General features: G+C 43.1%; 1 long non-coding RNA gene across 1 annotated transcript in view; it reads left to right on the top strand.

Annotated features, from left to right (window-relative positions):
• The window catches only part of LOC140702865 (uncharacterized), a 34,330-nt gene extending 14,453 nt beyond the window's left edge, over positions 1-19,877 (top strand). The window contains exons 2-3 of the long non-coding RNA XR_012082133.2: positions 16,955-17,044; positions 19,779-19,877. This is a non-coding gene — a long non-coding RNA (uncharacterized LOC140702865). The remainder of the gene's footprint in view (positions 1-16,954; positions 17,045-19,778) is intronic.
• The last annotated feature ends 234 nt before the right edge of the window (positions 19,878-20,111 follow it).

Below are 20,111 nucleotides of genomic sequence, written 5' to 3' on the forward strand. Positions count from 1 at the left end.
TTAAACTGGAAGGGTTTTCAGGGTTGCAAAAATGCCCCCTGGGTCTACATTTGGCCCATGGACCCCATGCTGTCCTTACTCTGTAATACGGACAGAGTGGCTAGCTGAGAACTAGCATGCTGGAGTCTTTACCTTAACTTCACCTTTATTATTCATTTTGCTTGGTTTGGATGAGAGGGTCACCAATGTCCACATGACAGGTTGGGAAACATAAGAACATAAGAAGACCCCAGCTGGATCAGGCCAAGGGCCCATCTAGGCCAGATTCCTGTATCTCACAGTGGCCCCACCAGATGCCTCTGGGAACCCATGATAGCTGTCTCCTGATCCCTCTCCCCTGCATCTGGCATTTTGAGGTACCTTCCTTTGAAACCTGGAGATTATATTGTCACAGTCATGGCTTGTAACCTGTGATGGACTTTTCCTCCAGGAATCTGTCCAATCCCCTTTTAAAGACCTCTAGGCCAGATGCCATCACCACATCCTGTGGCAAGGAGTTCCACAGACTTAACAACACACTGGGTAAAGAAATATTTTCTTTTGTCTCTTCTGACTCTCCCAACACTCAATTGGAGTGGCTGTCCCGTGGTTCTGGTATTGCGTGAGAGGGAAAAGAACTTCCCTCTCTCCACTTTATCCATCCCCTGCATAATCTTATACGTCTCAGTCATGTCCCCCCTCAGGCACCTTTTCTCTAGACTAAAGAGCCCCAAACGCTGTAGCATTTCCTCATACGGGAGGTGCCCCAGCCCAGTCATCCTTTTAGTCACTCGCTTCTGCACCTTTTTCAGTTCCATTACGTCATTTTTGAGGTGTGGTGACCAGAACTGTACGCAATACTCCAGGTGTGTACCATGGTAGTATCTGGTGATGAAATAGTATGTGGTTTTTCTTTCAGACATTTTTATCATCCCAACATCTTAACAAAGTAGCTTCTGGCTAAATTGCCTCCATTAGTATGTGCTGTTTGGATGGCATTTTACAAATGGAGTAGAAAGGGCATTGACAGCCTGTAGTGATTTATCCCACAGGTAGAATTTAAGGGGGGATTGACAGTTCTTGATGGCCACTATAGTAAAATTTCAGTTAACTGGACAGTTTTGTTTCTGGTGCCCCTCACCCTAAACAGTAGAGGCATTTTGTGTGTCTTCTTGTTAGTGCAACTGGTGCACTTTCTGAACAACCATAAAAGGTCGTAAGGATTCAGGACAATGAAAAGTTCATCTCTTTTTTGAAGAAAAAATCACAACAATAAGATGGAAACAACAAAGAGGATGACAGGCAGGGAAAATATGGTATATACATCTTCTAGTGGTCTCTGAATCCACACATACTGTATGTTTTTTTTTCAGTACCTGCATGAAACCTCTTGGAACACTTCAGAGCCTAAAAAGTCTTATCAAGTCAGACCGCTCTCCTGTTTTATTTCATGTTCTTTTCTCTTTCACTTTTTCCTTTTGTGCCATACCTTGTCTAAATTTTATGCCTGTGAGTAGAACTTGCCTTGGTATTACTGGTAAGGCCCTCTGGCTGAAGAGCAGAGTACAGTTTTTTTAAACAATCAATCAATTAATCAATCAACCAATTTTAAAAAAGCATTCAATATGCAAGCTTCTGGAATAGTTGGCCACATCTTTTTGTGCAAAAGCTAAAGTACTGGCTCAGTTGTCAGAATCTTTTGAATAAAAATAAGCAGAAGGATTTTTATTTTTGTACATCCTTAAACTACATAACCCTATGCTAAAATATGTTTACCTCAGCCACAACTTGCCATTATATTGCTGCAATGTGGACTACTGCAAAGTGTGTTCATGTGTGTCTTCTCTGTTAGCCACCTCATATACTGAGTAATAGCAGAGGCAATGAGTAATAACAGAACAACATGTTCATCTGGCCGTAGAACCTATTAGAACTGATGGAACACCCAGTTGTCCAGGCAGTTCTCACTGCTTTTCCTTTGGAACATCCTAACGGAAGCATGGAATCTTTCCATTGCATTCCATCACCAGTGCCCGTAATGCCCTTGCTGCAAACAGAATTAAGAGAGAGAGATTACAGTCCATTCAGAAGTGCCATGCTATCATCAGAGGTTTCAATCTTATTGCACTACTACATGTGTTAAGTGGCTCATTTAGGGCTAGGATATTTGTGTGATCAACAACAGTGCTGTGAATGTCATTGCTACAGTCAGTACTTCTTACCTTTGATACTTCTAATGACTCGGTGTAGAATCCCCAACCATAAATACACTGTGCCTGCAATTCTGGATAACACTCTGTGCATCTAAAGAAATAGGCTAAAGTCCACAAAAGCTCATGCTATATTTGTGCATTTTATATGTATTTGTGAGTCATCAAAGTGCCCCAGCATTCTTTGTTATCTTCTGTTAGCTCAGCCATCATAAGATTCTGACTCTGAGCAGAACCAACAGGCACAGGACTGTCAGATTATTATTATTTTTGGACTCTGTCCAGAAGTCTGGTTGACATTCTGAAAGCAAAGAAGTTGCCCCCCCATCTGAGAGTTGCAGTGCTTGGCGGGAGAGATAGTCTCACTGCCCATGAGGCTCCATAGAGGGTGCCTCCCAAAGATCTGTTCTTCAGGACGCCTTGCAACTCCAAGAGAGCACCAATGCAATCAACATTACTTTTGAAGTGAGCACCAGATCACCGGGCGGAACTCATAAAGTTAGAGAAACTGGTGTGTAGAATTCTGTTTTTGGAGCTGCATCACCCAGGATTCTGCCTGGCAAATTCTTGCCAAATTCTGAAAAATAGAATTGAAAAACAGAAGTCCCATGTCTGAGAACCGAGATCTGCCAAGGTGCAGGAATTCTAGAAATTATACATTGGCATCTCTATGGGTGTGGACTGTTTGAGGAAGAAAAAAAATGACATAACCATATTCTTTTGGAAAAGTTCTTAAGCTATGTAGTGTACCCCTTCCATGATCCTCTACTTGGGAAGCTCTCTGAACATTATTTGTAGAAATTGTTTAATATGGAGGTTGTATCTGCTTGAGAAGCCCTGGGTTGTAGTCTTATACATTGTGAGAAAGTGCAATCCTTTGCATGTTTATTCAGAAGTCCCAGTGTATTGATTGAACATTTACCTAGGAGTAAGCCACAAAGAACAAAGAAGGACTTTTGAGTAAATATGCAAAAGACGGTCCTGTGAGGCACCACCCTCCTGCATAGATGTGAATAGGATTGCCCTGTGAATTGCAATGTATAGCCATTTACAGAATGATTTTGAATTTGGTTAGCATGGATCAATATTTGTTTTTTTATCTGATTCACTATATTCCCAGAAGCAGTGATTGCACAAGTGGCTAAATGTATAAAGGTACAGGCCTTGTCTGCTCCCCCTGGCTTTTCTTTTCTTTTTTGAATTTCACGATGCACGCATTGCAACCACGAATCCCTGTCTCATGTAAGACCTAAACTGGCAAGAATTTTCATTTCATTGACCTTTTCCTTCTCTCTTGCATCGACAGCATTGCACAAATAGTACACGGAAGCTGGAAGTATATCTGCCAGTGTTAGTCATGCTTTAGCTCTCTCCTGGCCACAAGATACAGACACAGCAGAAGCAGAGTGGCTGACGGTTGTGGGGGGCCAAGACAACTTACAAAACTGAATGCTGCTTACAAACGCTATACAACCAGTGCCATATTTGCACCCACCTGCTAGCATAATAGAATATTTTCCCTTCCCCCTTCAGTCCTGTGTGCCTTCCAGAACTGAATCAGGAGAGTTTCCTTGCCCCCCCAAAACATATTTTAAGATTCAGAAGCCCCCCCTCCTGGATCCTGTCCCAAGTTTTCTGTTCTTGATCAGTGTGTGAATTATAGGAGGGAGAGGGACTGGCTCAATGGGGACCAGAGTCACTCGACTTTTTGTATGTGTGGAGGATGCACTTATATCGGATTGGATCTGATTTCATTCAAATTCATTTTAGTCACTACTCAGAAAGACTCAGATTAATCATGTGATCTACCCCTCTGCCAAAGTGCACTCCTGTTTACTATAACCTTAATACTTTATATAATTGTCACTGCTCAGACATAATAAGTTGTGGCATAAGGTATCTTGGCATCTCCACTAACAGCTAATATATTGAATTTATTGTGTCTGAGCAGTGACAATTTGCTGATTAAGTTTTTCAGTTCTATCAGAAAATGAATAAAATGTTTAAGTTATCAAACTTATTGAAGCATATTTACAAAGACATTGGATAATGAATAATCTCCAGTTCAATAAGCTTATTATTATATGGAGGATTTTCTTAGTTTACCCTATAAGGACAACAACTATCACCAAACAGACAATGAAATTAATTTAGGAAGATTAACTTAAAAATAATGTATACTGAAGTTATGGAACCCTGTAAAACTGAGAACCAAATCAAAGTATTGTTGGACGTCATGTTTTTAAAAATACTGTACCATATGAATACATTATCTCATAGTATTAGAATTAATAATGCCCATTCCATAATGAAGTACCGTATACTACATTTTAAATTACATCGAGCATCATACGGGCCTTTAAAAATTAGTAATTAAGTTTTGAGGTTTTTTAAAAAAACTTTTTAAAATATTTTCTAAAAAACTTTGACACTTATTCCTTCCGGTTTATACAATAAGTTACAAAAGAGGCCAAATATAACATTCCTGGAAGTTGAACTAGTTGGCAGTGAACTAGTTCCTTTTCATTACCTCATATGATTTTCAGGTCTACTTAGTTGAGTAGTCTTGTTGTCTACGAATTGGTAAATTTGCTCTCTGAATGGTATCTTGGCATTTCCACTAACAGTTAAAATACTCATTTTCTAGGAAGGATGAAAGTCTTAAAAATACGTAATTCAAGAAATTCTTCCTCTACATAACAGGTGTTTCTCTCAAACCTTTATGGCTTACTGGCCATCTCTGCATGAATGCTATGCTTTTGTTCTTTAACTAAACTCTGTTAAGAATAGATTAGTTTATCACAAAATGAAAATACATGAAAGGCATTTAATAGCAGGGACTCGAGTCACAGGACGTGCTGTCAAATCCAACTTAATTTGCACCAGTGACTCGACTCGGGTATTCTTGCAATTTTTTGGACTTGTGACTCAGATCCCTCCCACCCCTCCCTTTTTTTCTGGGTAGGGGGAAGGTTGCTTTTGATTGGGACTCAGACTTGGGGCTTGGGACTAGATACCAAGGATTTTGACTTGAGAGTTGATACCAAAGATTTGAACTCAGTCTTGGTATTTAGGCCCAAGGACTTGCCAGCATCTCTGTTTAATATTCATGCAGACGTACAACACATCTCTGATCTCTAAGTATATGTTTGGCATTAGTGGTAAAGAGGAACTATTTTAGAAATCTGTTAATATTAACATTTGCTAATAATGTGTAGGAATATTATGATGCCACAGCCAGAGACGTAATTCCCATTTTTAAAATAAAATTTCTTAACTGCTATGTCTGTACCAAGACACACCTGCCAAGATGCCAAACGTAGAGTATACTCAGTCTCCCCTTGGCCTCTTATTTTCTTCCCTATCCCCCCATCTTTATACAGGAGCCTACAGTATTTCAGATCTACCTTTTCAACTGTTGGAGTGATTACAGCCTTTCTAGGCTGGGGTGACTGTCAGTCTATTCAGCAGTAAACCACTGTTCCTTCCCTGGCTCTGGAGTTCAAAGAGAGCCCGGTCTTCTCTGCTCTGCATCTGTTTCCCTCCCTTTTGTCCACTGGATTGAGACAGAGAGTCTGTTGAGGCCCGTTGCCAAATGTGTTCCCAAGGCATGTGCAGAGGCACACCCATAAGGGATCTTTGAACGATGGCAATAGTGCATCTTGACAGAGACAGGACTGAGTAAATCACAGTCACACAGAGCTATTCAGAAGGGGAACTTTACTGAATAAAAATAAAAATATAGCACAGATTCATGGTCAAGTATATAAATAATATGGGAAAATACAAGCTCAAAATGCCCATGCAATATGTGTGTGTGTGTGTGTGTGTGTGTGCCTGCACACGCACACACACATCAGAGAGAGAGAGAAAAGGGGAAATAGATTGGGGAACCCCGGATGTGTGGGGAAAATACTCCCAGAAGATGGATAAGTGAACAAAGATTACCTTCCATTAGTCTCATTTGACTGTCTTGGAATTACGGAGTGTTGAAACTCCCGCTGGCAGAAGTAACTGGAGGGTTCAGGCAGATAACAAATATGGAGAGAAGAAACTAGTCCTAAAACTGAACAATTAATATGATTGTTGTACTGTATGTCTTTTTATATGGTTTCTTCACCAGACTGACTGGTAATCTGGTCTCTGGTTAATCATGCGCCCTGCGTTGCCTTCTTTTCCTGCCTGGCTAATCCAGAGACAGTGGATCTAGAATGGGCCATTTATTAAACTGGAAGATTGGCAGGCCATTCTAGGATTCTTGGTTTCCCAGATCTGCAGACAATCCTTTTAGCAAAAAAAACAAAAGATGATTAAATTTATGTGACCTGTCTCAAGGAGAGCTACAGTATTCTGTAGGATGATTCTTTGGCTGGGCTAATTAGGTTTTCTATGTAATTTTGATGGAAGTCAATTACAGCTACACTGCTGCCATTTCCTCTTGGGGCTTGGCTCTTGAGATCCTTGAGGCTATTGCTTCTCTAACACTGTTTTTTAAAATGTATTCTTGCCCTTGACCTAACAAGTTTTCCAGTTAAAACACTTTGTGGCATTCACATTAATGTCTAGGCAAAATTAGACTCTGCAGGACTGTTATACAGACTTGGCTGGTTTGGTAACAGACCTCTTGATGAAAGTCAGTCAGCCATGTTAGTTCAGTTTGCTCTAGATCTGTTCAACTGTAAGTAAATGAGATCTTTTAGTTTTTCTCTTTCAAGTGCCTCAGAGTGAGTTATTGCATCTGTAAGTGCCAGTTAATGAGAGAAAGAGGTGATCTACCCTGGGGAGCTTGAAGCTAATTCTGCTCTGTAAATCCCTGCACTTCTGCTGTACAACTAGAGGAATCTGACCAAAAATTCAAAATTCTGCAACATAAACTTTTGCATGATATATATAGTCCAGTCATAGAAATGTCTCTGTTGTGATTTGGATAGCCTGGTGCTAGGTTCCAGAGTCTGGGGTTAATTTTTCTTGTCATCATATTTAGTGCTTCAGTTTTGTACAAGATTTTAAAATTTTTCCAAGATTTAATATTTTCATGTTCTGTGCTCTGTGAGGCCCCCAAGATGGAGGCCCTGGTAGGAGTGCCGCCGCTCCCATCGAGGGCCCAGCACACTCAAACATCTCCACCTCCTACACCACCGTGTCGGGAAGAGAAAGGAGTGGAGACCCCTGATTGGGGGAAGGAAACCTCAGAATCCCCTACGAAGAACAAAGGGGTAGATACTAGCGACCTGGAGTCAACCTTGAAAAAGTTAAATATTACCCCTAGGTCTAGGGGAACTTTGGTGGGAAGAAAGGGGGAGGAGATCGAAGCGGCGGTAGGAGATATAAGGGAAAAGTGGGAAGAGATACCGGGTGGTTGGGAATGGATCTGGATGGAAGATCCATGGACGCACAAATGGGAGCAGGTGCGGGTACCGCGCGAGGAAACTGAAAAGAGACGACAGCTAGGTCTCAAGCCTCGTCCCTCGTATTGGGGAGAGACAGAAGCCAAAGAGTGGAGACGGAAGCTGAGGGAGGAGAGAGAAGCGGTGGCCCGTGAGTTGGAGAGAAAAAAGGCATGGCATATAGCTGAGTTACAGAAGTTGGGGGGTTTCCCGGGCCATGGATGGCCGACGATGGAGAGGGGTCGTCCTGGGGAGACTGGAGTGGGGATGAAGAAACCGTTCCCTTAATTGTTTTGGAAGAAGAATTGAACCCAGTTCCTGGTGCTGTGAAGCCCTTAACAGGACCATGGAACCTGGAGAACACTAATCCGTTTATTAACAGTTTATGGACACCTTTGAAACCAAGTTTGGAATTGCAAGAGACTTTGAACCCCTTTTTGAACCCCCACCCCCTTAATGTTGATGTAGCAATAAACACGGAACCGTTTGACTTGTTACCACCATCTCATCCTTTATTGGAAGTGCATACAGCCCCAGAAAACGAACCTTCACATGCTCATATAACAACAATTATGCACACTCATTTGGGAGTAAACCCCATTGAACTCAAGTAGGGCTGAGGATACTTAAAACAGATGTCAATGAAACATACTGTTATATTCTAGTCTTAAACTTTAAAGACACGATGAAAAGATTGTGAGAACTTTTCAGGCCTGATGTCAAATAGTGTCTCTAGTTGACTATCATTATGGTCACTTCATTTTCTGTTCTGTTTTCATGAGTTTTCCAGAATTTTCAAACCTTGAGTACTTCTTGAGATAATTAAATAAACTTCCTGTGAAGGAGAGCAGACAGCACATGTGCCGTCCTCAAGTGAAAAGACCGAGATAGGTTCAGAGGGAGTGACAGAAGAGAAGAAAGGCAACATAGAAATCTGCTTAGCAGAATAAAAAGGGGAGGAGCTAGATCTATCACTGTGGGAGGAGGAGATAAAAGGGACGGGAGAATGGAGATTCGGGGTAGTTGTTGGGAAGAAGGAAGTTAAGGAGATGAAAGTAGGAACAGAGGAGCAAGCAGGGAAATATGACAAGGCGTGTGATCTGTTGAGGGATTTTCCTAACCTGAAGGTAGGAGGAGGTTTGCTTGCTGATCTTGATCTACCCAGGAAAGGAGAAACAATATATGAGATGCAGGAATGGGCAGTTCCAGCATTTCCCCATGGGCAGGGGTAAGGGAAATGAGTGATCCGGCCAGATCCAGTCTTCAATTTACCACCCCAGGAGGGAGATTGGGCACGACATCCCTGTTGTGGGATGGCGTGTGCGATCAGAAGCGCCCCGTTACACTGGATCACCGACAAGGAGCGTTTTGGTCCAGCCCCACAGTAAAAGAAAAGAGTGGATCTTCCCAAAAGACACTGTTGTCTAGCTATAGTCTGTTACCTGACTTATGTTTTGACCCAGTTATAATTAATGAAGTTGTGGAAATTAATAAAGCAAGAATTATTGAAACGTTAGATCGGCCTCCGCCTCTTCTTCCCTCCAAAATGGAGGAATTTGTCATCAGGTTTGAAAGAATCTAATCACACTTCCACTTCCCTATCATATTGCCCTTTGGAACTCATTACTAATATGAAAACAAAGTGTGATGATTAATTTTCTTCCTGTCGCAATATTAATCAGTAAACCATTTCCTTCACCTAATTCTTGACAATTCTTTCTTTTTTGAAGCAGCCTTCTGAGCTTAGCTCATCCAGTTTCAGATGGGCTCCTGACTCTCCACAGAGGCTTGGCAGGTACGGAGAGAGTTCTGGTATCATCCTTGTGCATTTTTCTCCAAGATCCAACCCAACCTATTGTAATGCTTCTATTCTCGGACTTCTATTCTTCTAATTGAGATGGTAAACCTCTTTCTTGATGGCCCAGTTTTAGAAAGTGGGTGGCAGTTCAAACGATTAAGGAGTCCCACTGCCCTTTTAAAACCTTCCCCTTTACAAAATATCTATTCTCCATCCTCTTTTCCATTGGAACTGATGTCCTGGCTTAACTTGGAATTTTTTGCTGCCAAGTCTTCAGCAAATTTTTTCCTGGAAAAACACTAAGGACAGCCCTGGTTTTCTGCTCATTCTGCCCAGAAATCACAAACACATGTTTCTTGCAGATTTCTGCTCCCCATGTAGACAAGCGATGCCTTGGTTAATTTTGTGCTAATGTGAGACAATGAAAAGGAACGTCTCGTATTTCCTAGCTGCTGTGAAGAATGCCAGTCAGTAAAAGCTTTTACTAAGCAAGAAAGGTGCATTTGCGGTGAGGGATCACAGGGTGGCAGCACAGAAGAGAAACCTTATGAGGTTGAGTAAGAATTCGGAGGCGCCGCTGGTGGAAACAAACTCACAGGAGCAAATTTCATACTTGCTCAGGAGAGCCAGAGGAAGTTGCCATTTACTTTCCCATTAATGATTTGCTATGTTTTACAAGCTCTCCTCAAGGTGCGGGTTTGTAGCTGGGGTTCATAAAAACATTGTGACCTACGAGACAGGACTAGTAAAAAGTACTGTAACACATTAGCTATGGCCCTGACTTTGATATTATGACTAGTACATGTTGGCAAAATTAAAGCGGAGGGGAAGGGGCGAAGAGCAAATTGTTGTGGCATTTTAAAGATTAACACATTTATTTCATTGTGAACTTTAGTAGACCAAAATCCACATCTTCCCACATAAGGAATGGAAATGCTGCCCTTTTCTTATATTTACACATATCCACATGGTGCTACGTAGGCTTCCTGACAATATCTTGTCTTTTATTTCCCCTGCCCCTTCCACTGACAAGGAAGGCTACTCCTTTGGATATGACTAGTGCAGGATGCCTCCTTCATGGATTGCTGCCTTGTCATGGCGAAGGGGCTTGAGCAACTCATAGAAGCTATGGGCTATGCCGTGTAGGGACACCCAAGACGGACAGGTCATAGTGGAGAGTTCCGACTAAATGTGATCCACCTAGAGAAGGAACTGGCAAGTATCTTTGCCAAGAAAACCCCATGAACAGAAACAAAAGGCTAAAAGATATGATACTGGGAGATGAGCCCCTCAGGTCAGAAGGCGTCCAACATGCTACTGAGGTCAAGTACAAGTAGCTCCAGAGCTAATGAAGTGGTTGTGCCAAAGCCGAAAGGACGCTCAGCTGTGGACGTGCCTGGAAGTGAAAGGAAAGTCCAATGCTGCAAAGAAAAATATTGCATAGGAACCTGGAATGTAAGATCTATGAACGTTGGGAAAGTGGAAGTGGTCAAACAGGAGATGGCAAGAATAAACATCGACATCCTGGGCATCAGCGAACTAAAATGGACAGGAATGGGCGAATTCAGCTCAGATGATTATCATATCTACTATTGTGCGCAAGAATCCTGTAGAAGGAATGGAGTAGCCTTCATAGTCAACAAAAGAGTGGGAAAAGCTGTAATGGGATACAATCTCAAAAATGATAGAATGATGTCAATAAGAATCCAAGGCAGACCTTTCAACATCACAATAATACAAGTTTATGCACCAACTACCACTGCTGAGGAGACTGAAATTGAACAATTTTATGAAGATTTACAACACCTTCTAGAACTGACACCAAAGAAAGATGTTCTTCTCATTCTAGGGGACTGGAATGCCAAAGTAGGGAGCCAAGATATAAAAGGTACAACAGGGAAGTTTGGCCTTGGAGTTCAGAATGAAGCAGGGCAAAGGCTAATAGAGTTTTGTCAAAAGAACAAGCTGGTCATCACAAACACTCTTTTCCAACAACACAAGAGGCGACTCTACACATGGAAATCACCAGACGGGAAATGTCGAAATCAGATTGATTATATTCTCTGCAGCCAAAGATGAGAAGCTCTATACAGTCAGCAAAAACAAGACCTGGAGCTGATTGTGGCTCTGATCATCAGCTTCTCATAGCAAAATTCATGCTTAAACTGAAGAGAGTAGGAAAAACCACTGGGCTTCTCAGGTATAATCTAAATCAAATCCCTCATGAATACACAGTGGAAGTGAAGAACAGATTTAAGGAACTCGATTTGGTGGACAGAGTGCCTGAAGAACTTTGGATAGAGGCTCGTAACATTGTACAGGAGGCAGCAACAAAAACCATCCCAAAGAAAAGGAAATGCAAGAAAGCAAAGTGGCTGTCCAAGGAAGCCTTACAAATAGCAGAGAGGAGAAGGGAAACAAAATGCAGGGGAGATAGGGAAAGTTACAGAAAATTGAATGCAGACTTCCAAAGAATAGCAAGGAGAGACAAGAGGGTCTTCTTAAATGAACAATGCAAAGAAATAGAGGAAAATAACAGAAAAGGAAAAACCAGAGATCTGTTCAGGAAAATTGGAGATATCAGAGGAACCTTTGGTGCAAGGATGGACGTGATAAAGGACAAAAATGGAAGGGAGCTCACAGAAGCAGGAGACATCAAGAAGAGGTGGCAAGAATACACAGAGGAATTATATCAGAAAGATTTGGATATCCCGGACAACCCAGGCAACGTAGTTGCTGACCTAGAGCCAGACATCCTGGAGAGTGAAGTCAAGTGGGCCTTAGAAAGCCTGCCTAACAATAAGGCCAGTGGAGGTGATGACATTCCCATTGAACTATTTAAAATCTTAAAAGATGATGCTGTTAAGGTGCTACATTCAATATGCCAGCAAGTTTGGAAAACTCAACAGTGGCCAGAGGACTGGAAAAGATCAGTCTACATCCCAATCCCAAAGAAAGGCAGTGCCAAAGAATGTTCCAACTACTGCACAATTGCACTCATTTCACATGCTAGCAAGGTTATGCTCAAAATCCTCCAAGGTAGGTTTCAGCAGTATGTGGACCGAGAACTCCCAGAAGTACAAGCTGGATTCCGAAGAGGCAGAGGAATTCGAGACCAAATTGCTTACATGCGCTGGATTATGGAGAAAGCCAGAGAGTTCCAGAAAAACATCTACTTCTGCTTCATTGACTATGGAAGGCCTTTGACTGTGTGGACCACATCAAACTATGGCAAGTCCTTAAAGAAATGGGAGTGCCTGACCACCTTGTGTATCTCCTGAGAAACCTATATGTGGGACAGGAAGCAACAGTGAGAACTGGATATGGAACAACTGATTGGTTCAAAATTGGGAAAGGAGTACGACAAGGCTGTATATTGTCCCCCGGCTTATTTAACTTATATGCAGAATACATCATGCGGAAGGCCGGACTGGAGGAATCCCAAGCTGGAACTAAGATTGCCGAAAGAAATATCAACAACCTCAGATATGCAGATGAAAGCACTCTGATGGCAGAAAATGAGGAGGAATTAAAGAACCTTGTAATGAGGGTGAAAGAGGAGAGTTCAAAAAATGGCCTGAAACTCAACATCAAAAAAACTAAGATGATGGCCACTGGTCCCATCACCTCCTGGCAAATAGAAGGGGAAGATATGGAGGCAGTGACAGATTTTACTTTCTTGGGCTCCATGATCACTGCAGATGGAGACAGCAGCCACGAAATTAAAAGACGCCTGCTTTGGGGGAGGAAAGCGATGACAGCATCTTAAAAAGCAGAGATATCACCTTGCCAACAAAAGTCCGAATAGTCAAAGCTATGGTTTTTCCTGTTGTGATGTATGGAAGTGAGAGCTGGACCATAAAGAAAGCAGACTGCCGAAGAATTGATGCCTTTGAACTGTGGTGCTGGGGGAGGCTCTTGAGAGTCCCCTGGACTGCAAGGAGAACAAACCTATCCATTCTAAAGGAAATCAACCCTGAGTGCTCACTGGAAGGACAGATCCTGAAGCTGAGGCTACAATACTTTGGCCATCTCATGAGAAGAGAAGACTCCCTGGAAAAGACCTTGATATTAGGAAAGTGTGAGGGCAAGAGGAGAAGGGGACGACAGAGGATGAGATGGCTGGACAGTGTCTGCGAAGCAACCAACATGAAATTGACAGAACTCCGGGAGGCAGTGGAAGATAGGAGGGCCTGGCGTGCTGTGGTCCATGGGGTCACAAAGAGCCGGACACGACTAAACGACTAGACGACGAGTGTAGGATGCGGCAGCCAAGTTGTTAACCAGAGCAGACAGCGAAGAATGTCATTGGATGTTTGGTAGAGTTGCAAAGGTCTCCACTGGAGGGAAGCTTGTTCTGAGTTCAATACAAAGTGTGGATCTTTCACCTTTAAAACTGTAAGCAATACCACATTCTCCCAGATGAACCTACTCATTAAGTGCAGATCTGTCCAGACCACAGGCCCTTCTCCTGACTACAGTGATTAAGTTTATGGCCATTGGGGAAATGGCTTTTTTAGTGGTGGTACTTCTAGTTCTAGATTTGTGATTCTTTTTAAAATTATTTATTATTTTATTTTATTAGATTTCTACCCCACCCATCTAGACCAAAGGTCTACTCTGGGCGGCATTACAAATTTAAAAATAGTTAGGTCAATAAGCATATATGTAAATAAATCTGAGATGGCGAAATTATAGAATTTAAGATACGGCAGGAGGGAAAGCCTGCCCAAATGACCAGGTCTTAAATTTACTCCTGAAGACACCCAGAGGGAGCCAGGCGCATCTCCACGAGTAAATTGTTCCAGAGGTGAGGGGCCACTGCTAAGAAGGACCGGTTCCTCGTTCTTTCCTTCCGGACATCCCTCGGTGTTAGGCCCTTCAGCCGCCTGGCTTGGCTGGAATGATTGACTCTGGCAGAACTGGGTGAGAGGAGGCGTTTTGCCAGATATTGAGGTCCTAAACCATTTAGGGCTTTATATGTCATCGTTAGGACTTTGAAATCAATGCGGAAGTGAATGGGCAGCCCATGCAAGGCGGCCAGGGTGGAGTAAATATGGTGGTATCTTTTCACTCCTGTAAGAAGTCTTGCTGCCATATTCTGCATCATCTGGAGTTTCCGCATCAGTCTCAAAGGCAGCCCCGCGTAGAGTGCATTACAGTAGTCTAATCTTGAGACTACACACGCATGGACCAAAGTGGTGAGTGCCGCTACATCAAGATAGGGATGCAGCTGGGCAATATGCCAGAGATGGAAGTGTGCAGAACGGACCACTGATGCCACGTGAGTTTCCATGGTGAACGGCAGGTCCAGATGTACACCCAAACTATGAACCTCACTCTTAGTGGTAAGAGTAAACCCCCCAAAAAAGAGAGGGAGTTTCACAAACCACTGATGTATTGGCCACCCACCCGAAGGACCTCCATCTTGCTCGGGTTCAGCCTCAGTCCATTCTCCTGCATCCATTCTTCCTGTGTTGTTCTCTACTTCCTGTTCTTTAGGTTCTAGGCAACCGTTGCCTTGCTATCACATGTTTTTAATGGTTGTAATAAAAATTTTGCCCTCTTCATTTGTTTTAGAGAACAATGCAGTACATGTAAAATATGCTACCTGAATGCCAGCTACACGGACAAAGTACAGTGATCTAAATTCAACTAGCCTAGACCCACTAAATCAACTCTTGAATAGTGATTCAACACTTATGTAAATTCAGTTGATCCAATGGGTCTACTTTAGTTAGGGACTACAAAAAGGGTTTATTACAGATACTCTACTGAAACAGTTCTCACATGTGAAACACACTTATGGAAGAGTTGTTGTGAGGATATGCTGGCCAAATGGCTGAAACTACTGTACCTGGATAGGGTAGCACAGCGGAGAAGAATCCTCATGCTGAATCTTAGACCTCTTAGACCAGCTCCATTAGAATTGAAAGAGAGTGGGAAAATGTAAAGATATTTACCTTGTGTCAACAACCACTTTGTCTTTATCACCACAAGAGAACATGTAGTATGATGTGATTCAGCACTTCATTATTGAGCAAATACCACCAATAGCATAGAAATCCCACATGGGCAGCTCAGATGAGCTTGTTTCCCTGCCATGAAATTTCATTCATTGCCTCCCTTTGTATGTAGCTGGTAGCACAGTGACTTATTGGTGATCCTGGGTGTAATTTCCATGGGTGCTATGGGCTGTAGGGTCCCTTCCAGCTCTGCAGTTCTAAGATGAGGAGGAGGAGGTTGTTCCAGACCATGTTGGAAAGCTTTTTTCAAAAGTAATTAGTTACAATGGTAGTTCCAAGGGCCACCTCCAACAATTTCCATTACAGTTACAGTTTTGAAAGGAAATACAGTTAGACATGGGCATGAACCTTGGTTTGGGGGTTCATGCTGAATCGTCTGTGCCTCTGCCTCCCTGGCCAATGACCCACTCATCAGTCAGAGCATTCACCTCTCCTCCTCTTCATCTGTTCAGCCAGTCCTCAGAAGGAGCATGGGTTTGCTTGTCCTGCCTCTTTGTCTGAGTGAGTGATCAGCCAAGGAGGTGGGGCAGGGAAGCTGGTGCTCCTGCTGGAGATTGGTTGAACACCTGAAGAGGAGGAGGACAGGAGTACCTGACAGCTGGTGAGTGGGGGATCCAGCTGGAGAGGCAAGTCAAGGGAACACTCAACACCTGTGGTGCTGTGCCTACGAACCAGCATGAATACCAAGGTTTGTGCCCATCTCAAAATATAGTACTTGTATCCTATTTCTCTAACAAAGTAACAGCAATTATTTTTAACTACCTTAAAAGCTGTTTGGAGTGTTACAGGCCTCTGGCCAGTGGTACAAACTCACTTCTGTTTACTCTCTTGGCACCTCAACATTCAAAGCAGTTCACAAAATACACGGTGGACCAACCCTTGAACCATGTGAGGGTTCCTTTTCTACCATTTAGTGAGGCTACAGATCTTTAATGTTAAAAGTAAATAAAATATTACAATTATCCTAAAAACAAACAGGTGGTGTCCCTTGTTAAGATGCAACTATAATTTAATGTAATTATGCCCTCATTACAAGGAAATGGGATTCCAAGCAACACTATTACCTGTAGCTGTTTACTTCTGACATATGTAAACCCCTGGAGGAAGTTAGAAATATTGACTAAAATTATGTTGCTTAGTGCAGTAAATCACAACTAGAATAGGCCAATTGAATCAATGAAACTTACATAGGAGTTGACTCACCAAATCCTCAGTGATTCAGTGGGCCCACTCTAGTTGCAACATAATTTCAGCTGTTATTTTCTTGATGATGATGATTGATGATGATGATTTATTTGATTTCTGTACCACCCATCTGGCACCCAGAACCGCTTTTGAATCTGCAACTGATTCAAAATACAGCACAATTGTGTGTTATACGTTGTGACATTACAGTATTGTGTGTTTATATCATAGATTATAAGAATGAAGAAGACTCTTGTTGGAAAACAGATTAAACTTTATTATCAAATTTAGAAGGGAAAACACTTTGCAATTGAAGAGTAATTACGATTTGACTTAATTATTGCTCCTACGTGTATTTTTGCAAGACAGCCTCTGTCTGAACAAAGAAGAAAGACATGCATTCTATAAGCAAAATCCAGGATGAAGATTGGATAATACCTATATTGGACTACTAAAATGGTATGTAAAAGGTAGGGGCCTTGACTTATTTTTATTGTATTTTTGTAGTCTAATAAAGGTAATATTGAACTCTTGTTTTAGCCTTTACCTGGCTACCTAGAATATGGAATGGAGTAGGATGGATCCTTTTGTGTGACATACTCGTATTTCCGTATTATTACTCCTTTCTAACTACTAAAATAAACTGGAATGTCTAATTTAGTGACTGATATCTAAGATTCAGCACTACGTTCTACTTGGCAAAATACTGTTGGTGTGACTTGTTTCGGGTTATAGAAGCATTTAATTTAAATTAATTTGAAGCTTTCCATCTACCTCTTGTTAGGTTCCGAGACTCTTTAGGACTTCATTTTCCCTGAGGGAAGCCTTTGGGAGTCTTGGCATTGGGGGTGGGGGGTGGGGAGAGCCTTTAATTGTTGCTAGATTGCCACCAGTGGCCACAATCCTGCCAATGGCAATCTGGTGGCAATAAAGCTCTCCTACCCCATCCTGAAGCTCCTAACGTACCGTAATTCCCAACCCTGATTTCCAAGATATTCTTGGACTGGAACTCCCAGAAGCCTTCACCACTAGCTGTGCTGGCCAGGATTTCTGGGAGTTGTAGTCCAAAAGCATCTGGGGACCCAAGTTTGGAGACCACTGCCCTAAAGATGTCCCCGGGACAAAAGGGTGCCCCGGGAGCCTTAGACTCTAACAGGAGAGGGAGAGGATGCTTTTAATTGATTTAAATTGGATGCTTCAAGCACATGGTCTGTGTTACACCAATGCACAGTTATTTCCCCATTATATTCACATGGACTATAGGTATACAGAATAAAATCAGCATGGCCTAGTGCAGTGATGGTGAACCTTTTTGAGCCCAAATGCCCAAACTGCAACACAAAATCAACTTATTTATTTGAGAGTGCCAATACTGCAATTAAGACCTGAATGCTGAGGTTTTAGTTTAGAAAAAACAACTGCTCCTGCACTGCAAGGGTTAAATGCTTATTTGTTTGTTTTTTGCTATGGGCCGTATTAACAAATAAATACTTACTGGTCCTCCAATCCCACATTGGGCTAGACCAGCAATGGTCGCCATTGCACCCCTCTGCTGGACCACTGCACCAGCAAGAGGGGAGTGACGAAATCCGGAATTGGAGGACGGATAAGTATTTCTCTATGGCGACTTCTGGCTCGTGTGCGCATAGAGAGAGCTCTGTGTGCCAGCTGTGGCACGCGTGCCATAGATTCTCCACCACTGGCCTAGTGGTTTAGTGGTTCAAGGCAAGCCTTGATTTCTCTCAGTTTGAGAGAGAGCCATAGAGAGTTCTTTCATTTTCATTTGTGAAAAAAACCTATTTCTAGTTTTTTTTCTTTTTCTTTTAATTGTTTTCAAAATTTCAGGCTATGGATAAGTGAAACTGTGGCTACTGATCCAGTGGATACAGGGGTCGTACTGTATGTCCAGCCTGAGAGAAACAGATGTCTTCCCAACTGTCTGCAGTACTTTCACAGTAACATGCTCAATGCTGAAAGGGAGACAGAAAGGAACCACTTTCTATTTAGAGACATTTTAATTGGAATCCTATTGGCATTTCCATAAGATAAGAGTAACTTGCCATGGCTACCTGCAGCTGATTGATGAAGTGCTGGGGTACATCCTGGTTATACAAATCAGGCACACGACCAGGCATGCGACCCAGACACTCCTTGGCACCTTTCAATTAGCCAGGGCACGTTACTCAAACCTTATGCAAACACCAGTATGCAAGCACCTACATATAAAAGGTGCCAGGTATCCACTAATTAATTTTAAAAAAAAAATACTCATGCAAACTGCAAGCTTTTGTGGGTGAATGACATGATCAGAGGGACTCTTGACATCATCTTCAGGATTCAGCCAATCCTGAGGGAGCTGCTACTGCTGCCTTGGGAACCCAACCCCTTTTCTCCTGGGTCTTTGTGACCTCACAGGGGCTCCACCTCCCTGCTGGCAGATAAAAGGGGCTTGCTGGGCAGGGCAGGAGACCAGAAGGGAGGCCAGTGGCCAGAGGGCAGTCCAGCAGAGAGAGCGGCAGTAGCGGCATGTGACCCAGCCCTTCTGCCCAAGGCAAGTTCTCTCCTGAAAGCAGAGCAACTTGATAAGGGGCCTGCAAGTTAGCAGCTCGAGGATGGCGGAGATCCATGGCTTGAAGCTGGTTGATGTCAGTGATGGACCGGGACGGGGGGAGTCGGTGGACGTTGGCAGACAGAAGCTGGTGGAATCTCCCTGAGGAAGCTGGCGGAGGCCACAAGGCGGAGGCTGTCAGAGGTTGGCGGATGAAGCCGGTGGTGGATGTTAGCCTCCTGAAACCATCTGGAGGAAGCTTGATGGATATTGTTGGATGGAAGCCCAGGCGTGTGTATGAATGGCTGGAGGAGTGAAGGTGTGTGTGTGTCGGGGGGTGGCTGGTTTGTGCCTGTGTGTGTATGAATGTTTGTGTGAATGGGCTGGCTGACATTCCTTGGGGATGTTGCCAGGGTGTGAGTGTGACCCAAGCATTTGGGAGCTGGCGGAGGCTGGGTTCAGAAGTGGAGTGGAAGAGATGAATGGGTGGATATTCCTGGTGGAAGCCAGTGGATTCTGGCAGGCGGAACTTCGGGATGAAGTTGCCAGAACATTGGTCGGTGGATATGCCTGGGTTGAAGCCCGTTGATGGCAGTGGACGACCTCGCCCCTTAGTTGTTTTTTCTCTCTCTCTTTCTCTTGCAGGGCCCAAAGCCGCCTCTTCCCCAGAGGGATGCGAGGGAGCAGAAGGCAGGCATCGCGAGGGAGCAGAAGGCAGGCATCCCGCTGGAGCTGAAACAGGCCTTTGTCTCTGCTGAGGATACCTGTTTAGCCTCTTTTCCAAAACCAATATAAGAATTTTTCCGGAATGTTTTTGAAGTGTTGTCTTGTTTGTCAGGGGCTGTCTTGGGATTATCTTCCCCATCCCCTCATTATATCTGGGACCCAATGCCTGGGGTGGGTCTTTATGAAGTCATGGTGTGGGGCCCTGTGATGTCACAGCAATTGGGAACATAATATTTCTCCATACATGTGTGA

This window comes from Pogona vitticeps, chromosome 1, assembly GCF_051106095.1.
Source record: "Pogona vitticeps strain Pit_001003342236 chromosome 1, PviZW2.1, whole genome shotgun sequence".
Taxonomy (NCBI): domain Eukaryota; kingdom Metazoa; phylum Chordata; class Lepidosauria; order Squamata; family Agamidae; genus Pogona; species Pogona vitticeps.